Source organism: Mustela nivalis, assembly GCF_964662115.1.
Source record: "Mustela nivalis genome assembly, chromosome: 12".
Taxonomy (NCBI): domain Eukaryota; kingdom Metazoa; phylum Chordata; class Mammalia; order Carnivora; family Mustelidae; genus Mustela; species Mustela nivalis.
The window spans coordinates 49,697,529-49,725,303 of NC_139031.1; the positions used below are offsets into that span (position 1 = coordinate 49,697,529).

General features: G+C 39.5%; 1 protein-coding gene across 9 annotated transcripts in view; it reads right to left on the reverse strand.

Annotated features, from left to right (window-relative positions):
* Positions 1–27,775, reverse strand: part of CCDC126 (coiled-coil domain containing 126) — a 96,971-nt gene that overhangs the window by 43,395 nt on the left and 25,801 nt on the right. For 4 of the 9 annotated variants that reach the window (XM_082693776.1, XM_082693781.1, XM_082693783.1 and 1 more), the window contains exon 1: positions 6,822–7,430. The gene's annotated coding sequence lies outside the window, so the exon portion shown is untranslated. Of the gene's footprint in view, positions 1–6,335; positions 6,416–6,821; positions 7,431–27,775 lie in introns of those variants that run through there. The other 5 variants (XM_082693782.1, XM_082693780.1, XM_082693778.1 and 2 more) reach the window with 3 other exon arrangements.

Sequence of the window (27,775 nt, forward strand, 5' to 3'; positions counted from 1 at the left end):
TGTCGGCCTCTCTGCCTATTTGTGATCTCTGTCTGTCCAATAAATAAATAAAATCTTTAAAAAAACAAAAAACAAAAAAAGAATATAGAGATCAGTAATGGCAGTTTAGAGCAATGATCCTAAAATTCCAAAAATATATGCTTAGACTATTCATTAAATTATCAAGTCAGCACTTTAAAGTTTCAATACACTTTATTCCCATAAATCAAACTATTACAAAGTTACTACAAGAAGGATTTAAGAAATCTTAGAGCTTAGCTTTTTTTTACATAAGTAAAAAACAACAGAAAAAAATATGAAGTAAAGCACAGATAAATACAATATCTTCTGGATGGAGACACCTTCACAATGTCCAGCAGACACTGATAAGAAAACGTAGTTCTAGAAAAAAGTATTTGGGGGTGGGGGAGGACTACATAAAGACCTAGGCTCAACAATCTATTATATGAAGTTTCATTTAAAGCATGAAAGATCTTGGTTTATTCATTCATTTGCTCACTTACTTATTCACAATATTTATTGCAGTACCTACTATGCACCAGAACTGGAGATGTGAAAGGTGAAACAAGACAGAATTCTTCTTGTGGAGATTATGTCTTAGTTGGAGACAATAAACAAGCAAGCGCAGAAACAAGTTAATATCAGTTTGTCATAAACTACTACGGAGAAAATAAACAAACAGGGTGATGTGAGGATATCTGAGGACTCTACGTGAAGTATCAGATCAAGGAAGGCCCTCTAGGAAGGTCTGATCTGAAAAACAAGAGGAAGTAAAGTCTGGTTCCAATTTCCTTCCAACCAAAACCTTTAGAATTCTTTTCTGACCAGAATCTTGGGAGCAGGCAGTAAATTCTTTATTCCTAGTCTCCTCAGTACAAACAAATGAGAATGGGAGGAATCCCAATCCCCAGCATGGAATGGCCTGGTTTGGAGAAATCATTCAAAGTAAACAGAAGGAAACCCACAAGCATAGAAATTTTTGTTTTCCCTTTTCTTAGAAAAATGGTAGTTCTACTTTTCGGTAACATACGGGAAGAGTAATATTCTGGTATAGTGACTTTGCACAGAAAAATAAGTAAATACATTCCTATTAGTATTTTCTAACATGAGGGGGGCAGTGTAGTTAAAGATGGGGTATGGAATAAAATCTAGGTAACATTTTGCCAACATGTTTACTTAAAATTTCTATAAAGCAATTTTTTTTTTTTAAAGTAGGTTCCACAGTGAAGCCCAAAACTGGACTTGAACACATAACCCTGGGATCAAGACTTGAGCTGATACCCTACAATCCAGTAATTGCACTACTGGGTATTTACCCCAAAGATACAAATATAGTGATCCAAAGGGGCACATGCACCCCAATGTTTATAGCAGCAATGTCCCCAATAGCCAAACTGTGGAGAGAGCCTAGATGTCCATGGACAGGTGAATGGATAAAAACAATGTGGTATAGGGTGCCTGGGTGGTTCAGTCATTAAGCGTCTACCTTGGGCTCAGGTCATGATCTCAGGTCCTAGGGTTAAGCCCCGCATTGAGCTCTCTGCTCAACAGGAAGCCTGTTTCTCCCTCTCCCATTCCCCCTGCTTGTGTTCCTTCTCTCGCTATATGACTCCCTGTCAAATAAATAAATAAAATATTAAAAAAAAAAAAAAAAGATGTGGTATATAAATACAATAGAATATTATGCAGCCATCAAAAATGAAATCTTGCTAACTGCAATAATATGGATGGAACTAGAGGGTATTATGCTAAGCGAAATAAGTCAGAGAAAGACAATTATCATATGATCTCATTGATATGAGGAACTTGAGAAACAAGGCAGAGGATCAGAGGGGAAGAGAGGAAGAAATGAAACAAGACGAAATCAGAGAGGGAGAAAAACCATAACTTCTTAATTTCAGGAAACAGAGGGCTGCTGGAGTGGAAGGTCGTGGGAAGATGGGGTGGCTACGTGATGGACACTGGGGAGGTTACGTGTTGTGGTGAGGGCTGTGTATTGTGTAAAACTGATGAATCACAGACCTCTACCTCTGAAACAAATAATACATTATCTGTTAATTTTTTAAAAAATACCTGAGCTGATATCAAGAGGCAGATGCTTAATGGACTGAGCCACCCAGATGCTGGTTACTAAGCATTTTAAATAGAAATTTTCAAACTCTAAAAGATTCCTTGTTAAAGGACAAAAAGATATAAACAGAAAAAAGGGGGGAAACTTTTTTCTTAGTTTTCACATTTATTAAAGGCCTTAAAGTCCCCATTCCAATAACCTCCAAAGATCTGTTCAAAGTTTTTTTATGCCTCTTCCCAAATACCAAACATGCAAACAACTAGATATTTAAGCAATTTTTCAGTGGTTTCTCCCTAGCCAGGGACCTAAAGACAAATATATTAGTTAACATTATTACTACAGTCAAGACAGAGGATCACCCTCATTTTTTTTTCTTTTTTAAGATATTTATTAAACCAGATTCTTTTTTTTCTTTTTTTTAAGATTCTATCCATTTATTTGACAGAGAGAGATCACAAGTAGGCATAGAGGCAGTCAGAGAGAGAGGAGGAAGCAGGCTCCCTGCCAAGCAGAGAGCCTGATGCGGGACTCGATCCCAGAACCCTGAAATCATGACCCGAGCCGAAGGCAGCGGCCTAACCCACTGAGCCACCCAGGTGCCCCAAGATCTTTATTTATTTATTTGACTAAGAGAGAGTGAGCACAACCAGGAGGAACAGCAGGCAGAGGGAGGAGAAGAAGGCTCCTCGCTTGGCAGGGAGCCCAATGTGGGGCTCAAACCCCGAACGCTGGGATCATGACCCAAGGTGAAGGCAGACATTTAACAACTGAGCTACCCAGACACCCCATCACCTTCATTTTAAAGAAAAGGAAAGTGAAGCACAAAGAGGATTAATGACTATCCATCAGCAAACAAATGGGAGGAAATTAGGCATCCAAATTCTCAGCACAGGACTCTCCTGTTTTTCAAAAGCGGGGAACAAAAATCAACTTAACAGTTTGCAAATGGCACTTTTTAAAAATACAAGATAAAATAGAAACTATCAAAGTAGACGGTACCACTACAGATCTTGCTTTATGTCAGTTTTCTTTCAGTGAGATACCTACATTTTTTTCTTACACAGACACACACATGCACACACATACGTGTGTATCTATGAAGTCTTGACATAAAAAGATCTCTTACTATGGGTTGCAGTCAAAATTTTAAAAACACTATTTCACACACTGCCTGTCATGAAATACTTGCTTGTACTGTTTATGGAAACACTGCAATAACAACATTAAAAACATTAATAGATGGTAATCCTACCAAAAAAAAAAAAATCTCCTCTTCAAATCCCATTTTTGCATAATAGTGCTCTGCTTTTTGTGCTTTAGAACTATAGTTAAATTAGCTATAATAACAATGGCAGCAACTAGCAAGGAGAGAAGCTCTCACTAAGCCAAAGGTGCTACAAGAATCAGTACCTATTAGTCTCCCAAGGAATTTACAATTAGAAAAGCAGAAATACTTCACAAAAAGACACAGTATGTTCACCAGAGCACAGAGGTTTAGACAGTTCTCTTCAAAAAAGGCTCAGAAATAAGTCCTCCACAGACTTGACCTCGGAATGTAATTTCAGGGGGAAAGGCCCATTCTTAGAATACTTTTTCTACACAATATTGCCCAAGGCTAATACGTAGGAAAAAAATTAACAGAATACACAGCCTTCCACTCCTAATTAGGTCTAAAATTTTAAATGTGAACTGCTTTGAGAGAAGCTACACTAAAATTCCAGCTAAGATACAGACACATGTCTCAAGATAGCAGATCATTTTTAGATGGCATATTTGGGAGAAAAGAGAGAAGATAATAGCTCTGAAGAGTACAAAGATAAAAAAAAAATGGGTAAAGTAATTCAAGGTTAAGAATAGAAATGTTAGGACAAAGGGAAACTACTCAACCATTATGCCACAGTAACAGTTTAATCTAAAATATATTAGGCTGGGGCGCCTGGGTGGCTCAGTCAGTTAAGCGTCTGCCTTGACTCAGTCATGATCCGAGGGTCCTGGGATCAAGCCCATTGTTGGGCTGCCTGTTAAGCAGGGAACCCGCTTCTCCCTTTCCCCCACCCATGCTCATTCATGCGTTTGCGCTCTGTTAAATAAATAAATAAATATTTTTTAAAATAAGCAAAATAAAATAAATTAGGTTGTACCACATATTTTAGTCACCTACCCAAAGCCTCATCCAAACATGTTTTGTGACAAATGAGCCCACAACCCCCTTCACAACTAACTAGACTAGCACTGGGCACCTTTGCCTGAGGCCTTGGGGAAAAAAGAGCACCTAAGAACACCAAGTTGTTGGGAACAGGAACAAAAAGGGAAAGAATTCACAAAAAGAAACAATGAAGTTTGGATTAGGGGATTGACAAAGTAGATTTACAAAGAAATAGGCACAACAGGTAAACAGAGGCTATAAGTAAAATAAAAGAGATCAGCAGTAGAGAAAAAGAGAAATAAGCATCTCAAAAATGTAGAAAAAAACACGTGCAGTTCATGAAAGAGGAATGCTTGTTGTGGCAGCTTTCTAGTTCCTACAAGTACATCCCCTTCCTCGAGGTGGGGAATAAAAAAAAAAAAAAAAACCCAAGACACAAATAAATTACTAAAAGGGCTTGTATCAATTGTTACATGTAAAAAAAGGACATCTAAAACCCTTTATCATTGAAAGTCTGAACTAGAAGAGTCCTTGGAATCAGACCAATTCACTATGTTAGTCAAGAGGAAAATGAGGACCACAAAGGAACATAAGGTTATATAGATAGTGACAGAGCTAGGACAAAAATCAAGGTCTTCTATTTCTGTAGTCCATTACTCTCTGTCTGTACTGCACAAACACCAATATAGAAACATTTTTTTTTTCAAAATGAGTATTTTTGTCACATATTTTTATGAGAATCATATTTTTTAAATTCTTTATATGCATAGGTCATCTCCTACAGCTTAAATAAGTTTTCCCCTTATTTACTTCCTTGCTAGTATCCTTATGAAATACATTCGCCAGATTTTCTCCTTTTCTTCCTAATTTTTTTTTAAGATTTTATTTATTTATTTGACAGACAGAAATCACAAGTAGCAGAGAGGCATCCAGAGAGAGAAAGGAAGCAGGCTCCCCGCTGAGCAGAAACCATGATGCGGGGCTTGATCCCAGGACCCTGAGATCATGACCTGAACTGAAGGCAGAGGCTTGAACCCACTGAGCCACCCATGCGCCCCCCTAAATTTTTTTTAATGCATCAGTCACTGAAGACATAACATAGAAAATCATCAGGCCCTACTGGTTTTTCTCCCAGTACATTCAAAACCAGCGTTACTCAGAACGTATTACTTCACATATTACACAACAGTGTTTGAACCCAAAGTAGTACAGAACAGGCATTTTCAATGAAAAAAAAATCAACAAAAGACCATAAGGATTTCCTTAAAGAAAAACTCATCACCATTGTCAGTAAATATCAGGAGAGAACAGTGCAAGAACCAAAACTATAGAGGAACTAATGTGAAATGTTTCAAATCACTCCTTATAAATTGTATTGCATTCATTCAACTTGTTCTGGATCAAAACTACCACTGGCAAACAGAAATCCCAAATGAATAAAATTACTAACCAGTAAGAAAGTGTAGAGAGTGGTGGAAAAAGTTGACATAAGGTAAAGATGGCGAAGCCCCACGTCAGGACTGCAGAACACCTAGGTGCTTACACTGCCAAAACAAACACTTAAGCTCCTCTAAAGAGGCTCCCAAAGGACACAGCTGGGGGGGCGGGGGGGGGGGGCGGTGAATAAGTCCTTGTATCTCCAGAGCTGATCCACAGAAAAGCAGAGTCATCAATTTCCTAAGAACATTCTCAGCCATCTTCAAACAATGGAAATTAAGAAGACAGCATACTTTAAAGGAATTCCTTCCTTAGGTTTAAGGTGAACGAGGTATTAAGTAAAGAACACTTTACTAATCATTAAACAAAGAAAAGCACAAAACTCGTAAATCTAGAGGCCACTTCAGTATAACTAATAAAAGTATATTCAAAAGATTTTTTCATCAAAAGAATTAATGACGTTGTAAGCACATTATTTTTTTTTTATTCTAACAACTTAAAGATGCGTACTGTTATCTCCATTTGATGAGAAAACTCAGGCTTAGAACCTTTAATTAACCAAGGTCATAAAGCCAAGCAGTGCCTCGATCAGGATGGGAACCCAGGCTGCCTGAGTCACTCTTAATACCGCTTTCGAGAGTGTAAGTCACAGTCGACAGAGCAGTTTAAGTTCATCCTTACCAATCACCCAGGAGCTGAGTTTGAACAGGGGGTAAAAAAGAGGCATTTGACTTTCTCCCTCAAAGTAGAGCAGAGCTGAGCTGTCAAAAGCAGAAAAAGAAGTGAGTGCGGCTGCCGCGCGGGCGCTCCTCCATCCCTGCACCAGGTCGGTCGCTCCCCCGCGCCAGTGGCCACGGGACCGAGCCCGCCCCGCACGGATCCAGCAGCCGAACCTCGCTCGGTTCTCCGCCCGGGGCCCACGGGGCCACGGCTGTCAGTCCCAGAGGAGCAGGGACAAAGAGCCTCCTCGGCCGCGGGCTACCGGCAGCTCCCGAGCCGGTTTTCCGCGGACACCTGGGGGCAGCGGCCCGGGTGGGGCGAGGGGCACGAGCGGGAAACGGTGGAGGAAGGGCGGCCGCCGGGCCTGAGGGGAATACCGGAGAGGAGCGGGGCGGGCGGGCGGAGTCGCCTCCAGCCCCCGCTTTCCTCTCGCCCCCTCCCCATTACCTTGCCTGTGGGCTTCTTGTCACCGTCGCCGCCGCCAACGGGCTCCCGAGCTGGGGCGGCGCAGCGAAAGTCGGTTAGCAGGCGTCAGTTGCGTCCTGCGCTTGCGAAGCAGCCTCCAGGTGGGGATGGAGAAAGGCCAAGCTTGAGAATCACCGACGAGGTGGTTCCCAGCTCGTGGAGATTCTACTCTTCTCGTCCCTCACAGTCCGCTTCCGCTCCGCCTCCCGGCCGGTCCCAGCCCTTCCCCCACTTCGGAGACCAGCCGATCGCGGACCGCGGCATTATGGGGGATGTAGTCCGGGAATGCGGAAGAGGCGGCACGTGCTTCTGGCCCCGCTGATCCTACTCCAGGGGAAGGGCGACGCCGTTGCGTAGCAACCAGAAGAAGCTGCCGGCATCTCCAGGATTGGAAAATTAGTTTATGGGAGGTAGACGCTCTGTCTTTTAACTCCCTGCAGTAGCTGAAAGGAGAGCGTAGGCGTCTTACTCCTGACCCTCCAGCAGGCGACTAACAATTTCAAGGCTATGACCTGGAGGCAAAAGGACGTTACAGTGATTAAAAGTGTGCTGCAGACAAGAATGTACGTTATGCCCCTGAATGCCCTTAGTCCTTGGCATAAGGCAAGAAAAATAAAAGGAATTACGAAAATAAGGAGAATCAAATTGTTATTTTTCACAGAGGATGTTATTATGTGGCAAATCCAAAAGAATCTACAGATAAATTGTTATAATTAATAGGAGTTAAACGGGTTAATTTAAAAGTCGCATTAAAAAAAAGTATTTCGGGGCGCCTGGGTGGCTCAGTGGGTTAAGCCGCTGCCTTCGGCTCGGGTCATGATCTCAGGGTCCTGGAATCGAGTCCCGCATCGGGCTCTCTGCTCAGCGGGGAGCCTGCTTCCTCCTCTCTCTCTCTCTGCCGCCTCTCTGCCTACTTGTGATCTCTCTCTGTCAAATAAATAAATAAAATCTTAAAAAAAAAAAAAAGTATTTCTATACACCAAAAAGGAAAAGATAACTAATATTTTAAGATACCACTTACAATAGCTTCAAATTAAATATCAACAACCTAGGAATAAATCAAAGAAGGGCAAGCCTACATAAAGAAAACATTTTTTTTTAAGATTTATTTATTTATTTGACAGACAGAGATCACAAGTAGGCAGAGAGGCAGGCAGAGAGAGAGAGGAGGACGCAGGCTCCATGCTGAGCAGAGAACCCGATTTGGGGCTCGATCCCAGGGATCTGGGATCATGACCTGAGCCGAAAGCAGAGGCTTTAACCCACTGAGCCACCCAGGCGCCCCTGAAGAAAGCATTTTTTAAAAAACATTGAAGGGGGTAACTGGATGTCTCCCTCAGTTGAGCATCCAATTCTTGATTTCTGCTCCGGTGATGATCTTTGGGTCATGGGATTGAGCCCCATGGGGCATGGAGTCTGCTTGAGATTCTCTCTCCCCCTTACACCTACCCCCACAAAATTCATTGAAGAAGAAGTGCCTGTCTGGCTTAATTGCTAGAGCATGCAACTCCTAATCTCAGAGTCATGAGTTCAAGCCCCATGTTGGTCATGGAACTTAATTTAAAAAGAAAAAAAACAAAAACAAAAGCCCTGAAGACTTAAAACGAGATATGTTTGGGGCACCTAGGTGGCTCAGTCAGTTAAGTATCAGGTCATTATCCCATGGTCCTAGAATTGAGCCCTGCATTGGGCTTCCTGCTCAGGGAGAAGATTCTCTCTCTCCCTCTGTCTGCTGTTCCCTCTACTTGTGCTCTCTCTCTCTCTCTGTCAAATAAATAAATCTTTTTTAAAAATTAAAAAAAATATATGTTCATAGAAGTTTCAATACTGAATGATGTTAAGTCTCCCCAGATTTATTTGTAGATACAATGCAATTCCAGAAAAAAATCTCAATAGGTGTGTGTGCATGCGTGTGTGTGTGTGTGTGTGTGTGTGTGAAACTTAAGCCAGTTAGGCATTTTATGGAAGAGCAAAGACAAGCTTCATGAGGAAGAAAGTGAACAGAAGAGGAGGAAGAAGACTTGTGCTACCAGATAGCAAGTTTTATTATAAAGCCATAGTAATTAAGGCAGTGTATTACTGCCTTATAGACAAATACACCAATGGAACACAATATAGAGCCCAGAAACTTTCATCCATACATGGGAGTTGATATTGTCATGGTGGTGATGCATAGCAATACCTAAAAAATGGTTTTCGAAAAAAAATAGTTTTCGATAATTGGTGTTAAGACAAATAGATTCTCATTTAGAAGGGGAAAAAAATGAAAATGGGTCCTTCACGTCACACACAAAAATCAATCCCAGGTGGATAACAGACATAAATTTGAATGGCAAAACAATAAAACTTTTAGAAAATAAAATAAAAGCATATATCCATGACCTTGAGAGTAAGGGACAGACTTGGAATGCCTAGCTGGTTCAGTCAGTAGAGCATGAGACTCTTGATCTTAGGATTGTGAATTTGAGCTCCATATTGGGGGTAGAATTCACTTTAAAAAAAGGAAAAGAGGGGTACCTGGGTGGCTCAGTGGGTTAAAGCCTCTGCCTTCAGCTCAGGATCAAAGCCCGAATCAGGCTCTCTGCTCAGCAGGGAGCCTGCTTCCCCTCCCCCCCCCCCCCCCCCCCGCCACTGCCTGCCTCTCTGCCTACTTGTGATCTCTGTCTGTCAAATAAATAAATCTTTAAAAAAAAAAAAAAAGGAAAAGAGTAAGGGACAGACTTTTTTTAAGATTTAATTTATTCATTTGACAGAGAGAAGGAGATCACAAATAGGCAGAGCAGCAGGCAGAGAGATGGGGAAGCAGGCTCCCTGCTGAGAGAGAGCCCCAAGCAGGGCTTGATCCCAGGACCCTGAGATCATGACCCAAGGTGAAGACAGAGCCTTAACCCACTGAGCCACCCAGGTGCCCCAGGGTATAGACTTTTTAAACTAATTCAAAAAATACTATAATAGAAATTTGATCTATTTGACTACAGTAATACTTAAGATTCAGTTTCCTCACATGACACCTTTAAGGTGTTAAAAAGCAAGCCTCAGAGTCTAATAAACTTACAGCCTTCTACTATACATCTTAAACTTATACAGAGCTGAATGTCAATTATAGCTCTATAGAACTGAAAAAAAAAAATGTATAGCATGTATAACCAAGAAAAGTCTTCTTTCCAGAAGATATAGAGAACTACAATCATAACAAGATTTGGAGAGGCACATCACTAAATAAATCCAAATAATCAGTAAAGATGTGAAAAATTGTCAACATTTTTATGAAAACAGGGAAATTGAAACCACGTTAAGAGAGTACTACACCACTCACCAGAATGGCTAAAATGAAAAAGATTGAAAATGACAACTGTTGACTAGGAGTGCAGCAATGGGAATTTTCATTTCACTGTAGAGAGAGTAAATTAATGGACCAGTTTGGAAAAATCATATGGCCCTATCTACTAAAGTTGAATACAGGCCCATACGTGAGCCAGCATGTCACTTCCAGGCATATACTCTTAAGAAATATACTCTTGGGCACTGGAATGCATGTCAAAGAATGTTAATAGCAGTACTATTATTATAGCTAAAAATGATAAATGATCCAATGTCCTCTATCAATAACATAATAGATAAATATATTATGGCATAGTTGTATTAGTAGAATATAATACAACAGAAAAATGATCAAACTATATGCAATGAAATATATTAATTTTTTTAAAGATTTATTTATTTATTTATTTGACAACCATTACAAGTAGGCAGAGAGGCAGGCAGAGAGAGAGAGAAAAAAGAAAGCAGGCTCCCTGCTGAGCAGAGAGCCGATTCGGGATTCAGAGCTCGATCCCAGTACTCTGGGATCATGACCTAAGCCGAAGGCAGAGGCTTTAACCCACTGAGCCAGCCAGGTGCCCTGATATATATGAATCTTAAAAATATAGGGTGCTTGGGTGGCTCAGTCAGTTAAGCAGCTGCCTTTGGCTCAGGTCATGATCACAGAGTTGTGGGATGGAGCCCTGCACTGGGCTCCCCACTCCATGGGGAACCTGCTTACCTGCTTCTCCCTCTGCCTGCCTACTGCTCGGCCTGCTTGTATTCTCTCTCTCTGTCAAATAAATAAATAAAATCATATATATATATATATGTATATATATATATATATAACATCATATATATACATATATGATGTTAGGGGATGTCTGGCTGGCTCAATTGGTAGAGCATGTGATTCTTGATCTTGGGGTTGCAAGTTTGAGCCCCAAGTTGAATGTAGAGATTATTTAAAAATAAATCTTTCAAAAATAAATAAATACACACACACACACACACACACACAATGCTAAGAAAAAGAAACCACTCATAATAGAATATACACTGTATTATTACATTTTTATGAAGTTCAAAAATATGACTAAAGTCAAAAATATGACTAAATAATGCATACTTAAGGGGTCCCTGAGTGGTTCAGTAGTTGAACATCTGACTCTTGGTTTCTGCTGGACTCATGAGCTCAGGTTCCTTTTGGGCTCTACACTCAGCAGGAAGTCTGTTTCTCTCCCTCTGCCCCTTCCCCAACGTCTGTACTCTCTCTCTCTCTCTCTCAAATGAATAAATAAGCCTTAAAAAAAAAAAAAGAATGCACACTAGTTGTTAAAACTGTAAAATGAACAAGGAAATATGTTAATGGATACCTCTAAGACGGAAGGAACTTCACAGAGACGGTTTGAGACTGGGAAAAAGCAATGGCTTGGAATTCTACAAATCTTCTGTTTCTTTTCTTTATTATTATTATTATTATTTTTAATTTTAGAGCTGGAGGGTAGTGAGGCACAGGGAGAGAGAGAATCTTAAGCAGGATCCCCTCCTAGGGCAGAGCCCTACACAGGGCTCAATCTCACAACCCTGAGATCATGACCTGAGCCAAAATCAAGAGTTGTACACAACCAGCTGAGCCACCCAGGCACCCCCAATTCTTCTATTTCTTGATATAGGTAGTGGTTACACTGTTGTGGGCTCTACAATAACTAGTTAGACTATATATTCATTTTTATTTTTATGCATTTTCCACATATGTATTACATTTCCCAATTTAAAAATAAAAGAGCATAAATCTGGAGTCAGATTGCATTCTTTCAATTCTAGGCCTTACGGCTATCTGATCCTGGGCAAGTTCCATAACCTTTCTTGGTTCAGTTCCCCCATCTGCAAAATGGCAGTAGTAAAGGTACCTCACAAGAATGTTATGAGAATTAAAATGAGAAAATGTGTTTACGTGTGTGACACAGATTGCACAGTGCTTAGCACATGACAAATCCTCAGGAAATGTTTGTTATCATTGTGATCATATTAAAGTATTAAAGACCTGGAGGCAAGTAAAATCATGCAATGGTCCCTTATAGTAGGGGATAAGGAGGAGAAGATAAATATACAAGCTGCCACAACAGAATGTATCTGCTATATGGAGAGTTTTCTCCATTTCACTGCTATCTAAATAGGAAAAGTCTGCACAGTAGCCAGGCATAAAGGAAAAGAGACAGTACAGATGATGGGCATTAAACAGGACAAACTAGGTAGAGATTACCTCAGCTGTCCCATAAACACATGTGGCTTTTCAGAATTTGCAATGTGGCTAGCCTGAATTTAAATGAGCTATAAATATAATATACACACTAAATTCTGAAGATTTAGTACAAAAAAAAGGAAGATATCTCTAGTAGTTTTAAAATATTGGTTATATGTCAGCATGATAATATTTTGGATAGATGCAGTTAAATAAAATACATTATTCAAACTAATTCACTTGTTATCTTTCACTTTTCAAATAAGACTATAAGAAAAAGGAAAATTACGTATGTGGCTTGCACTATATTTCTACTGGACAATACTCCTCAGGAAATATATGGGGAAAGAAAAGAAAACAATAGGACAGAGCAAGAATTTAGAGGGCCTTAAATGCCAAACTAAGGAACTTTTACTTATTTCGTGAGGAGATGGTTATTGCTCTATGAGACTCTTTCCTGTTACATAGTATTTATGTGTGTTAAATCAATCTCCTAGATTAGAATGATAATAATAAATAAAAACAGATTATTGTCCACTGTTACCAGACACAGGTAGTAGGCACTCAGTACATATATGGTAAATGAATGAATCTTCTTGCTGACCTCATACACAAATTTCTGAACATCACTTATACTTAACAAATGCTGTTTGACTCTGATAGAGATTTCCTTGACCAAAAGAATCATTCAGTGCTATTTTCAAGATTTCTTATCACCTCTATTCTATCCCACATCTTGGTGGACAAAGAGAAAATTAATTTGGAAGGTTCGAGAAATTATAATAATAATCATTATCCTTTATAGCACTTTACACTTAGAAACCATTTCCTTAGACGGAGTGAGATGTATTGCCAAACTCCTAACATTCACCTATCAAAGTAAGACCTACAAACAAGATTGTAATCAGCTGCTCAAGTAAATTTATTCAGAGTTGAAGTCTCAGATAGGGAAAGTGCCTTGTTCGCAGTGTCATAGTGAAAAAGGTAGTCTATTCCTAAAAGAAAAGGCTAGATGTATCATGCTAATCAGAAAAATAGCCTCTCCAGAGGTTAACCATGTTGTTGCACAAGAGAATAGTGAGAAGCTGAACTGAGAGAAAGAACTGGAATAGGAAGACCTATTTCTACCTTATTTATGAGACAGAGCAATAACTGCTCAGGCCTGAAATATTGCTCAGATTTGCTGAGGCCGTAATAACTCTGGACGAAATCTATACATAGGTGTCTCTCTTGCCTGAGAGTTTGAAATGGGGACAATAGGAGGAAGGAGAAAAAGATAAGAAATGAACAAAGCCTACCTGAAAGATACCACTGTTGGTAAGGCCTAAAACTAGAAGTACCTGGGGCACCTGGGGGGCTTGGTTGGTTGGGTGACTGCCTTCAGCTCAGGTTGTGATCCTGGAGTCCTGGGATCAAGTCGCACATCAGGCTCCCAGCTCCATGGGGAGTCTGCTTCTCCCCCTGACCTCCCCCTCTCACTCTGTCTCTGTCTCTGTCTCTCTCTCTCTCTCAAATAAATAAAATCTTAAAAAAAAAAAAAAAAAAAAAACTAGAAGCACCTTCCACTGGGCTTTGAGGGGCACATTCAAGTTAATGGAATATTTGTTCCTCCTACCTAATGATGTTTCTATGATTTGCCTGACCCTTCATGGACAGTTCTATTTTTCCACATAGTGTTCCAAAGGGTTTCATCTGGGGGTCTCCATGCCAGAAGAGAGAGCTTTCTGATCTGCCTTTCTTCTTTGGGGTTTGGGAAGATAAGAGGAGCCAGCTAACTATAGAAAAAGCTCCTAATCAAAAGTATAAGAGAGAAGACATACAGATGGCTGACAGACACAAGAAAAGATGTTCAACATCACTCATCATCAGGGAAATGCAGATCAAAACCTCAATGAGGGATGCCTGGGTGGCTCAGTTGGTTAAGCAGCTGCCTTCGGCTCAGGTCATGATCCCAGCGTCCTGGGATCGAGTCCCACATCGGGCTCCTTGCTCAGCAGGGAGCCTGCTTCTCCCTCTGCCTCTGCCTACCATTCTGTCTGCCTGTGCTTGCTCTCTCCCTCCCTCTCTCTCTGATAAATAAATAAAATCTTTAAAAAAAGTGAGATAACCCCTTACACTTGTCAGATGCCTAAAATCAAAAACACAAGAAACAAGTGCTCATGAGGATGTGGAGAAAAAAGAACCCTCTTGCACTCTTGGTCGGAATGCAAACTGGTACAGCCACTCTAAAAAACAGTATGGAGATTCCTTAGAAAGTTAAAGATAGAACTATCCCATGATCTAGTAATCACACTACTGGGTATTTACCAAAGAATTAAAAAAAAAAAACTAATTTGAAAAGATATACACACCTCCCCATGTTTATTGTATTATTTACAACAACCAAATTATGGAAGCAGCCCAGGTGTTAACTGATAGTGAATTGGCTAAAGAAAATATGGTACACACACACACACACACACACACACACACACCCTGGAATATTATTCAGCCATAAAAAAGATTGAAATCTCGCCATTTGCAACCACATGGATAGAGACAGAGAGTATAATGCTAAGCAAAATAAGTCATTCAGAGAAGGACAAATACCATATGTTTTCATTCATATGTGAAATTTAAGAAACAAAATAAACAAAAAAGAGAAAAAAGAGAGAGACAAACGAAGAAACAGACTTTTAACTACAGAGAACAAACTGATGGTTGCCAGAGGGGAGGTGGGTGGGGAGATGGGTGAAATAGGTGATGGGGATTAAATAGCACACTTATGATGAGCACTGAGTAATGTATAGAATTGTTGAATCACCTTAATGTGCACCTGAAACTAACATAATATTGTATGTTAACTATACTGGAATTAAAACTTAATAAAATAAACAAAAAGAGTATAAGAAAGAGTTTGGACCAACATAGGTATGTCGCTTATTCTGCCCCTTATACTCGGAGCTCATCATACCTCACCCAGCTGAAATGTAGCCTACATTATAGAAAGCAGATCTTATTCATTTAAACTCTCAGATATAAGTAGCAAAAAAAGGCAAAGAACGAACATGCAATTATCAAGATCATCATGACCACTGTATTTCCTAGCCATCTCAAGATCATGCTCACATACACTCAGTGGGTTAGATTTTAACCAAACAGAAGATGCAAATATATATCTTTTTTTGCTAATTTGCTTAGCCACAGAATTATGTACATTTTGTTTATTTTTTTTTAAGATCTTATTTATTTATTTGTCAGAGAGACAGGCACAGCGAGAGAGGGAACACAAGCAGGGGGAGTAAAAAAGGGAGAAGCAGGCTTCCCTCGGAGCAAGCAGACTGATGTGGGGCTCAATCCCAGGACGCTGGGACCATGACCCGAGCTGAAGGCAGACGCTTAACAACTGAGCCACCCAAGCACCCCTTTTTTATTATTTAAAAATTCAGAATGATTACCCATGTAAATGAGATGATGAATGCTTATTGCACTCAAAACTCTTTATTATACATTTTTCCACATTCTCTAGGTTTAGAAATTAAATCCTCCAAATATTCCAAATTACCTAAAAAGGATTCAATTTTTAATAACTGTGTTTGATAAATCCCCAAAATTACTTTCTTCGGCTATGTCTTAGTTTACCTATTCATTAAAAAATGGATAGGTAGAGCGCCTGGGTGGCTCAGTGGGTTAGGCCTCTGCCTTTGGCTCGGGTCATGGTCTCAGGGTCCTGGGATCGAGCCTCAAGTAGTCGGGCTCTCTGCTCAGCGGGGAGCCTGCTTCCCTTCCTCTCTCTCTCTATCTGCCTCTCTGCCTACTTGTGATCTCTGTTTGTCAAATAAATAAATAAAATAAAATAAAATAAAATAAGATAGGTATCAGGTCAGGGGGGGAATGGGTGAAATAGGTCATGGGGATTTAAGGAGTGCCCTTGTTGTGATAAACACAGGGTGTTGAATATTAACACTATGTGTTACCTACTGGAATTAAAATTAAAACTTAAAATTTAAAAAGTTTTTTTAAAATTTTAATGTATAGGTACCTCTACCTCTCAAGTAGATTAAGAGATTTAGTCAATCAGGATGTATGACATTGTGAATTTAGAAAAAAGATATTACAGAGTGCAGAGTTGTGTTAATATTTTGGTCTAAGCATTATCCAGTTTCATTGTATTTAATTTGTACAATCCCAAGAGCTTTGTCTGTCATACATTCCACTTTAACATGTTCTATAAAATTCACACGTTCCGATACATTCCCCATTGCACACTGCTCAAATCAATCCTTTATCAGAACAGATAGATGCAGCCTTGAAACTCTTAGTCCCTGTTGGATCCATCTATTCCCACCCACCTCCTGTCAGCCATCGCTCTCAGATTCCACAAAAAATGAGAGGGCGGGAATGAAGAGAAAAACTGGCAGGTATTAACTATACTCTTTCCTCACTTCCTGCACCCCTGCTCTTATGGCTGATGATAATAAGCAGGACACATATTCACAGTTATCAATCCAAACGTTCTATCAACAAGTATTTATGGAGCGCGAACTACCCAGCTTTGTGCCTAGTGCCTTGGGGAACATGCGGCAAGCATGAAACAGGCCCACGATTAATGATTTTACAAGGAGGTTGGGAAGACAAGCCCAACAAGGAAAGTAATTAAAGAGTTATATAGATATTACTCGATCTTATGATTCCAGTGATAAGTAGTATAGAAATACAAGAAAAAATAATGTTTATGGTGTGCTTATCTTAGGCCAACTGGTAGATAAGTAAAGTTCAATCATGAAAAGACGTTGTTAACTTTGAAACCCTATTCTTCTGTTACCAGGACTGTTGAGAACTCATAATCAAAATGTTCTTTACAACGTAGAGAGACAACAACATCTGTGGGGGAAAACATAGTGGCTGACATTTGTCTAAGTTTCAAAGCATTGTTGCATTATCTAATTGTTATAACACTTTGAGAAGTACACAAAGGAGATATTATCTCAGTTTTTTGATTGAGGAAGTTAAGGCTCAGAGGAGAGACATGACTGGCCCAAGGAGACACAGACAGTTGGTGGCAGAGGCAAGATTTAGAAATTAGATCTTTTGACATCCCATCAAGACTCTAGCCTTTCAATAATAATAGTAGTCTGCTTTCTGAATACTTGTGTGATAGGATAAAATTTAAAAGCATTTCCCTCCCTTTTCTTATATATGGGATCAACCATAAGAATGTTGGAGACTTGGGGCACTTGAGTGTCTCAGTCTTTAAGCATCTGCTTTCGGCTCTCAGGTCATGATCCCAGGGTTCTGGGATCGAGCCATGCATTGGGCTCCCTGCTCAGCGGAGGCCTCCTTCCCCTTCTCACACTCCCCCTGCTTGTGTTCCCTCTCTCGCTGTGTCTCTCTCTGTCAAATAAATAAATAAAATCTTAAAAAATAATAATAATAATGTTGGAGACTTTAATTTTCTCTCCTATAGTTTCCTAATACCTACAGCAGTACTTGGCTCATATTAGATGTTCTCAATAAACACTTGTTAAAATAAACCCTATATAATATTTTGGGGAAAGACTGATTTGTTTAGGGCAGAGGTTCTCAGAGACCAAACTATAATTCAGTAACTGGCTCCTTAAATATGGATTTTAAAACTATTCCAGGGGTGCCTGTGTTGCTCAGTCTGCCTTTGGCTCAGGTCATGATCTCAGGGTCCTGGGATCAAGCCCTACATCAGGCGCCCTGCTCAGCAGGAATCCTGCTTCTCCTTCTCCCTCTGAAGTTCCCCCTGCTAGTGCTCTCTCTCTCTCTCTCCCTCTCTCCCTCTGTCTCTCATGAAGTGAAATCTTTTAAAAATTGTATTTAAAAAAAAAAAAAAAAAACTATTCCAGAGCCCATTCATGGAAATTTTTATTCAGGAGCTCTTGAGTGAGGCCCAGGAATCATTGTTTTTAAAATGATCCTGCAATGATTCTAATGAGCCACCAGGATTGGAAACCTTTGGTTTAAAGAATCTTGTTTCTCTTTATTCCTCCCTTCCCTCAGATTAGTCTTAAAGAGAAGCAAAAAAATAAATGGGAAGAGGGGTGATTGGCTAGCTTAGTCAGTAGAGCATGCCACATGAAACTCTTGATCTTGGGGTCATGAGTTCAAGCCCAACGTTGGGTATAAAATTTATTAAAAAAAAAAAAAAAGCAAATAAGAGAAAGGTAGAGATAAACACATGGGCCTAAAGGTTAATCCTTGGGAGAGAACCTTGTCCCAGTCCTGAAGGGTTTCCTGTTTTCAATTCCAGTCCCTTATCAACCTCAATTCTGTGTCCACCTTTGGATTCATTTATTTAAGCACAGCAATGAGCCACATCCTGGGGAAATAGCAGTCCCTGCTTTCCAGGAGTGACAGTCCAGTGAGAGCAATACACAAAGGGATACTAAGTCAGAAGAAGATGATAAATGCTAGAAGGAAGAGTAAATCAAAATAAGATGGAGAATGGCAACGGGCATGGTAGCTGCTTTATGTAGGGAGGCCAACCTGAAATGAGTTCCATGAAATACCTCTGTATCACAATAATAAATGTGCCTTTGTCTGAAGTCATCTTGACTGAAGGGTCAGTAGTATTTCCTGATTGCAGGCAACAGAAACTGATTCTACTTATCTTCTTCTTCTTCTTCTATTTTTTTTTTTTTTTTTAGATTCTATTTATTTATTTGACAGAGAGAAAGAACACAAGCAGGGGGAGTTGTAGGCAGAGGGAGAAGAGGCAGCAGACTTTCTGGGATCGTGAACTGAGCTGAAGGCAGACACTTAACCAACTTAACCAAGGCACCCTTGATTCCAATTATCTTAAGAAAAAAAAGGAAGTATGTCAAGGGCTCAATGAATCAATAAGACACTCTAGAACCAAAGTGAGAAGATGGATAGGAATTGAGGCTTCACTGGAGTGTCCAGCAGTGCAATGACTGTTTTTTAACAAGGAAAAGTTGAAACACTTCTACCATTGTTATGTGACACTGCTATAGCATGAATCTTAAAAGTCTCTTCACCTATGCACTATTTGCTCCAGACTTAAAGCCCCAGGTAGGAAATAATGAAGGGTCATTGAATGACACATGAAGGTGTGTCAGTATTCCAGCTGCAAAGTGTGGGAGTGAAAGGAACTCCCTTCTGCAGCAACCAAGGAGGGGATCACAGCACAGTCTCCCCAAAAGCTTCCATCTTGATAAGCTATTCCCCATACAGGAAGACCTTGGATACTGGTCTACCAAAAAAAGGAAAAAATTCTACCATAGTTTCTGTTTCTTGCGACAAAATTAGCCCTAACATAGCTCCCAAAGGAAGACTATAACCTAAGACCAAGTCAGAACACAGAATATAAAATTCTATTCTGTCTCTGGACATTAAATAAGCTTTAACTGGGCACAATGCCAGGGTGTTGAGGGAAAAAAAAATTCTTGGCTTAATGATTCTTATGGTCTAGGTGGGGAGACAAAAAATATAAAAAAAGGATTTTTGAAATAAAATAGCATATGCCATGGGGCCAAAAGTGTTCATGGAGACAGTTCAATACAGAGCTTAAAACACTTTCTCTAGAACACTTGCTCTAAATCTGAATCTTGCCTCCATCCCTTACTAGGGGCAAAACCCTGGGAACATTAGTTTTTCTGGGCCTCTATTTCCTTGTCTATAAAAATGTGGGTAATAAACATACCTATGTTGTAGAGTTCCACTGAAGACTAAACTAAGATAATCCATGTAAAACCCTTCCTACTATGCCTGGCCCACACAGAGTAAGCACTAACACTGGTTAGCTAATAGCTATTGTATTTTATCAGTAGCAATTGATGCCACCAGTTGTAAAATATGTCATTTTTTAATGAATTATAATGAAAGAAAATCACTTCTAATCAAATTCTGATACAATGCTTTTCTCTAAATTAGACTTTTTCTACACAATCTCCATTCTCCACTCCATTAGCATTGCTTAAAAGAATGTTTCCTGGGGTGCCTGGTTGGCTCAGATAGGAGAGCATGCTACTCTTGATCTTAGGGCTATGAGGTCAAGCCCAATATTGTGTGTAGAGATTTACCCCCAAAAATAAAATCTTCTGGGACACCTGGGTGGTGTTACTGGTTAAGCATCTGACTGTTTCAGCTCAGGAAGTGATCTCAGGGACGTGAGATGGAGCCCTATATTGGAGTCCACTAGGAGTGTGCTTGAGATTCTCTGTCTCCCTCTCCTTCTGCCCCTCCCACACCACTCCCCCAAAATAAATAAATAAATCTTTTTAAAAATTAAAATCTTAAAAAAAAAAAAAAAAAAGAAGAGCGCTGCCAAATGATCTCTGGGATTATCTACCAAATTACTCGTGTCTGTTCCTTAAGTCATTCTAAACATCAATTACATTCAACATATGTGGTACAATAATGCATTTAACTCAGCTGGATAGCTATGGCCATATTTATAGTTACCCAGATAATTACATCTAGGTCATAACTGCCACTTGACTGATGGTGATTGCAGATACACCCTGATTTCACAGATGTTAACATGGGGGGACAATGTGTCTTAGAATTTATGAAATTATTAGAATCTATAAGATTTTAAGGGACACAAAAGACTATAGGAGCTTAAACTCTGCAGTTTTATAAAATGAAAGGACAAAAAGGAATAGCTTTGACAGATGTTTGCAATGAATCATCTTTGTTACTGTAAACTTGTAGAAAACTGTTAAAATTGTTACTATAGTGAAAACTAAAAGAAAAGTATTTTCAGAACTGCCAGGCCAAACGGATGCACAAAGTTTTCTCAGAATCCAAGAACTGTAAGGGTGGAAGAGAATCACACAAGACTTGAGTCCATCAATTCTACAGCATCCCTGATACCTAAAGGTCACCCAGCTCTTTCATTTAATTCCTGCAGCAAGAGTAAACTCACAACTTTCAATGGAAGTTTATCTCTGGGAAATTCTGCTTAAATTTCTTCTTATATTTAAATACATACTTTCTGTGCCATACACCTCTTGGCCTAACTCCTATCCTTTAGGATATACTCTCAAACATAATCACTCTGCATTCCATCTGTGGCCTGCCCCACCCACACTCCCCACACCGTGCCTTCTCTTTTCCAAGGTCCAGCAATTTTGAGGGTCAACAATTTGAGCTAAGCTCAATTGTATGGCTCTTTTACTGATCTTATCTGGAATCACTCTGCATCATCGGGCAGCTTGACTGTTGCTGGGTGGTCTAAAATGGCCCTACTCACATGTTTAATTCATTTAATTCCTGCAGCAAGAGTAAACTCACAACTGTTTAGGGTTTGTCCTGGCTGTCAGCTCCATGTCTCTCTATATGGTCTCTTGTCCCCTAGACTACTTTACCACTAGTGTCAGGACAACAAGAGAGTAGCCTCTTAAGACCCAGGCTAAGAATTCCCACAATGTTTTTCTGCCAGATTCCATTGGCCAAAATAAAAAACAGACCAGCTCAGATTAGAGGTAAATAAATAGACTCCACTTCTTGCTGGGAGTCATAATAAAAAGTCCCAAATACAAATGGGTGTGCATACCAGGAGGTGCTTAGCATTTGACTTGCATTATCTCACCTACTTTCTTCACAACTTATTATGAGATATGAGTATGGCTGATACATCAAACAGGTGGGATTCACTAATAATAAATGAAAAGAAACATGTCTTTCTTTTCTCTCCTTTCCACTCAAACCAGTTCTTTAAGGGATGAAATCCAAGGCAAATCCAGTAACTTTTCTAGACACTCAGATAATAAGAAGTCTGTTTCTAGGCTTCTAAAACAGTCTTAGTTCAATAATTAAAATGTCCAGTCCCATGTAATAGCTTGACTTCCAACTTCTTATTCTACAATTGTCATAGCTAATTAATTCAAGCAAGAATCATCAATGGGTACTAAACATAGTTGGTGGAAGTTTGAAGAAAAAGGAAATTTATGCTGCCTCAATATATCTTCCCTCAAAATAGTTATCCATTAAAATGGAAAAATTATAACCTTATGGTAGAGAAATGTGGCAGACACCATATTATCGAAGCAATCAAAGTTAACATGAGAGGCCACTGGCTGAATTACTCGGTGGAGCATTCAACTCTTGATCTCAGGGTCGTGAGTTCAAGCCCCACATTTGGTCTGGAGCATATTTTAAAAGAAGGGGGAAAAAGTTAACATAAATAATGAAGCAAACCAGCACCATGTGCCTCTTGATGTAAAGTGTTAAGAAGAACACAGAGTCAGTTATGAAATATTCTTGCTAAAAATGTAAAATTTCAATCCGATCACAGGGAACATCTAATAAACTCAAATTGAGAGATTGATCTACAAAATAAATGGCCTATAATCTTAAAAATGCCAAGGTCGTAAAGGACAAAAATAACTGAAGAACTGTCCAGATTAAAGGAGAATAAGGACACATGACACTAAATGTAATGCATGAGGAGACCCCACTTCAGGGTCAGGGCCTCCCAGGATACCTAGAGTGATAGTTCTCTCCAAGTATGCTGTTCTAATTTCCAGGCTTCCCCTCAGAATAGGGGTGTGGTCAGTTAAGAGTTGGGAGACCAATGTTCAACCACCTCCTCTTCAACTTCTGATCTGGTGATATTACCCATCACTTTGGAATTCGGGATAGTTTATAATCATTTTGGGGGGACTCATTCACAATGAGAACAAGAAGGGGCTATTTTAGCATTTTATTCCATGAGGAAACTAAGGCTTTAAAAGTTTGAATAACTTGTCCTAGGTCATAGATAATAAAAAGGATAGTTGAAATTCCAAAATTAGCATCTTAAATGTATGCTTACAAATATCACATCAGTAGATTTAGCCTGTTGCTCTGGGAAGTCATGTCTTCTTAGATCCTAATTAGGTTACTTAAAGAATTTGCTCTACTTCTTGTTTATCAAGCACTGACTGTGATGTGCCTTACATCCATTGCCTCAGTTTACTTTTTAAAACTATTATTTAACAGATGAGAAAATTGAGGTTCAGAGAAGTTAAATGACATGCCCAAGACCTGACAGCTAGTAAGATAAAAAGCCCAGATTGAAAGCCACCCTTAGGGGCGCCTGGGTGGCTCAGTGGGTTAAAGCCTCTGCTTTTGGCTCAGGTCATGGTCCCAGGGTCTTGGGATCGAGCCCAGCATCGGGCTCTCTGCTCAGTAGGGAGCCTGCTTCCCTTCCTCTCTCTGCCTGCCTCTCTGCCTACTTGTGATCTATCTGTTAAAAAAAAATCTTAAAAAAAAAAAAAAAAGAAAGCCACCTGTATCTTAACTCCAAGCTCATGCCCATAGCCACAATGCTCTCACCTCCCCATACTCACCATATAAATTTACCTCCAGTTTTTTCCTTGCCTCTTTGACAAAGGATTTGAAACAATATTTAGTTAAATGCAAGGATGCATATCACCCACAAAGTACAAAGGAGAGAAACAGGGGCGCCTGGGTGGCTCAGTGGGTTGAGTCTCTGCCTTTGGCTCAGGTCATGATCTTAGGGTCCTGGGATCAAGTACCACGTGGGACTCTCTGCTTGGCAGGGAGTCTGCTTTCTCCTCTCTCTCTCTGCCTGCCTCTCTGCCTACTTGTGATCTCTCTCTGTCAGATAAATACATAAAATCTTAGGGGAAAAAAAAAAAAAACCAAAGGAGAGAAACAGTCAACCCAGAAGTGGGAGGGATAGTGGCTAATTGAGATGATGGAGGTTAAAGAGAGGATGATTACACAAAAACAAAACAAAATTTAACAAAAGTAAGATACTCAAAATGAGTACCAAAGGGTTGAGTTTCCTGGAAGTGAAGGCAGAAAGGAAAATCACAAGTCATGCAGTTCTCGTGGTAAGGAAAAGAAGAAATGGCAACATTCTCACCAGATCATAAGGGAGTTTATTTATTACTGTATTTAATAAATAAATAAATAAATAAATAAATAAAATTTAGTGAAGACAAAAGACAACCAGCTAGTTATGGCCCACTTATGATCCCATGGGCCAACTGGGCTCATCAGCTGGATGGTTTTGGTGTTCCATAGCTAGGAGCTCAAATGGCCTAGAGAGGTCCTGGATGACACTCACACTTGTGGCACACTGGTGGACAGCTGGGAGAATTGCTCAGCTGGGATGGAAGGGCAAGGCCTTTCTATCCATTTGGTTTCTGGGCCTCAGTCTCTTCCCTCTGGGCCACAGATCTGTTCATATTGCCTCTTCAGCAGGGTAGGTGGACTTCTGACATGAGCTCAGAGTTCCCAAAACTGAGCATTCCAAGAAATGATAAGTGGAAGTTCCCAGTCTTTTTAAAGAGTAGGCCTAGAATTGACACAGTGTCACTTTTGCCTTATTTTATTTTTTTAGAACAAGTCACAGGCCAGCCAGATTCCTTGTAGGAGGGCCTACTACACAAGGGTCTGAATATCAGGAAGCATGATTTTTTAGTTTTCTTTGGAGAACAGCTACCAAAAAAAAGAGATCAACTTTTTTTCCTAGCACTTTATTATGAAACTATTACATGTATTTTTACAAAAATTTTATAGAAAATATAAAGATGTGTTACCTTTGACCATGGATTTTTGTGACTCTTTTTTTTGTAATGTGACTCTTAAAGTCAAAATAAAATCTTAAATGAGAGAAAAGGTATTTCTGAGGAAACCCAGGGTAATACTTTACAAACATATTGCTTAATGATAATTTGAATTGAAATACGGGTAAAAGAGAATTTACAGAAATAGATGGTTAACATTTCTGTTGGGTTATCCCACTTGAATTCCTATTGCTTTAGCAGGGAATATTTTTAGCAGGTACAGTATAGCCAACAACTCGAAACCTAGAATGACTATACCAATGTTCTCCAGCCAGAAGATCATTAAGGGCAAACCCAGTGCTGAACAATATTAGATATCAGAAAACAGAGACAATTATCTGATTTGTTATCCTCCTAATGTGCTCGCTTCGGCAGCACATATACTAAAATTGTTATCCTCCTAAGCCTTACTTTGATGTAGGAAAAAGAATAAAGCTAAAATGAGGCTCAAGCTGGAATGCTAAAGAAGCAACTCATATTTTTCCAGGGCAGGAAGACGTTTGGTCATTTTCATGATTCTGGACAATGTATTGTACGTGTTTTACTTTTGTTCAAAAGGGTCCATCATAATCACAGAGCAGCCTTGTCTGATATTGGTGTTCTTTATGGGTTTTTTTTTTTAAGATTTTATTTATTTATTTGACAGAGAGAGATCACAAGCAGGCAGAGAGGCAGGCAGAGAGAGAGGAGGAAGCAGGCTCCCTGCTGAGCAGAGAGCCCAATGCGGGCCTCCATCCCAGGACCCTGAGATCATGAACTGCGACGAAGGCAGCAGCTTAACCCACTGAGCCACCCAGGCACCCAGTGTTCTTTATGTTAACAGGAGAATATCAAGGTATAGCTGTGAGTGCCGGGCCATGCCAAAACATCACCAGATGATAGTACCAAACTAACATGCATATATTAGGGGCATTTTGCCTCTGTCTCAAGTGTGACAGCAAGTAAAAAAGAAAGGGGAAATAATCTTAATGTCTAGTTTTAGGGGACTGCTAGAATAAGGGTATTTTCCATTCATGCAATGGAATACTATGCAACCATTAAAATGATGCAATGAAAGAATGTTTAATCACATATGAAGATGTTGTCAATACATTGTTAAGTGAAAAGACTGATTACAAACCAGTATTTATAGTGTAATTACGGTTTGGTAAGCCATATATACACCTGCATAGAAAAAAGACTAAGAGAATATGAACAGCAATATTAGAATTGGTAATTCTGGGGGGCACCTGGCTGGTTCAGTCAGAAAGGCATGAAACTGTTGATCTTGGGGTCATAGGTTTGAGCTCCATATTGGGTGCAGAAATTACTTAAATAAAACTTAAAAAAAAATAAGAATAAATTTTAAAAATTGGCATATCTGGTTGCTGAGATTATGGGCAATTTTTTTCCCTGCTAATCTATATCTCCCAATGTTTCTCAATCAGAAGTATTACTTTTACAATGATAAAGGATGTGTTGTTTTTTCAAATAGGCTCCACACCCAGCATGGAACCCAATGCGGGGCTTGAACTCATGACCCTGAGATTGAGATCTGAGCTGAGATAAAGAGTTGGATGCTTAACCAACTGAGCCACCCAGGTGCTCCTGTTATTGTTGCTATTTTAACAAGACTCACAACCTGAATGAAAACCCAGAAGCAGAGATTCATGTGGAGACTGAAAGGACATTCAAGGGCTTAAGTCGCTGGCATATATGGAGGAAGATTCCAATGTGCAAATTAAGGATACTCACTTGCATTTCTCTGCAGATAAGTGTAGAAAAAGAAATATCTTTGGATTAACTCAAAAGGATTGGCTCAAAGTTCTAGATTTCTGCATCATTAAGCAAAGAATAAGTGATAAGTTACTATCTGCTAAATACTGTTCTAAGCATTTTCCATGTATTTAATCAACCAATCTTCACAATAACCCAAAACATAAATACTATTATGAGTCCCATTTTACAGATGAGAAAACTCAAACAAGGAGATCAGTCAAGTAATTTTCCCAATGTCCTATTACTAACAAGCTATAGAGAGGAATTTGAAACCAGACCTCCCATTTCTAGAGTCTGTGTTCTTAACTTTTGCTTGAAAAATGAACGCAGACATTTGCAATGATGTGGATGGAACTAGAGGGTATTATGATAAGCAAAATAAGTCAATCAGAGAAAGACAATTATCATATGATCTCACTGATATGTAGAATTTAAGAAACAAGGCAGAGGATCATAGAGGAAGAGAGGAAGAAATGAAACAAGACAAAATCAGAGAGGGAGACAAACCATAAGAGACTCTCAATCTTAGGAAACAAACTGAGGCGTGCTGGAGGGTAGGGTGGAAGAGGGATAGAGTGGCTGGGTGACCAACATTGGGGAGGATATGTGTTGTGGTGAGCACTGGGTTTTGTGAATCACAGAGCTATACACCTGAAACAAATAATACATTATATGTTATTTTTTATTATTATGTTCAATTAGCCAGCATTAGTTTTTGATGTAGTGTTCAACGATTCATTAGTTGCATGTAACACCCAGGGCTCATCACCACATGTGCCTTCCTTAAAATTCTGTATGTTTTAAAAAATCATGAAAAAAAGGAAAAATGAAGGCAGAATTTAAACATACTTTTCATAAAATCATATAAATATTCCTGTACTTTTCTTAGACTTTTAATAATCCATATGTCATCTCAGTGGGCCAGCCCCAAATTTCTTAAGCCAAGTAACTGCTGAAAATGTTGGGCAACTTCAAGGATAGAGCCTGGTGGACTTAGAGTCAGAAACCTTAGCTCAGTAGTTTCATAAATACTATATATGCATACACAGATATGTAAGCATATTTATGCAGTTTTTTAG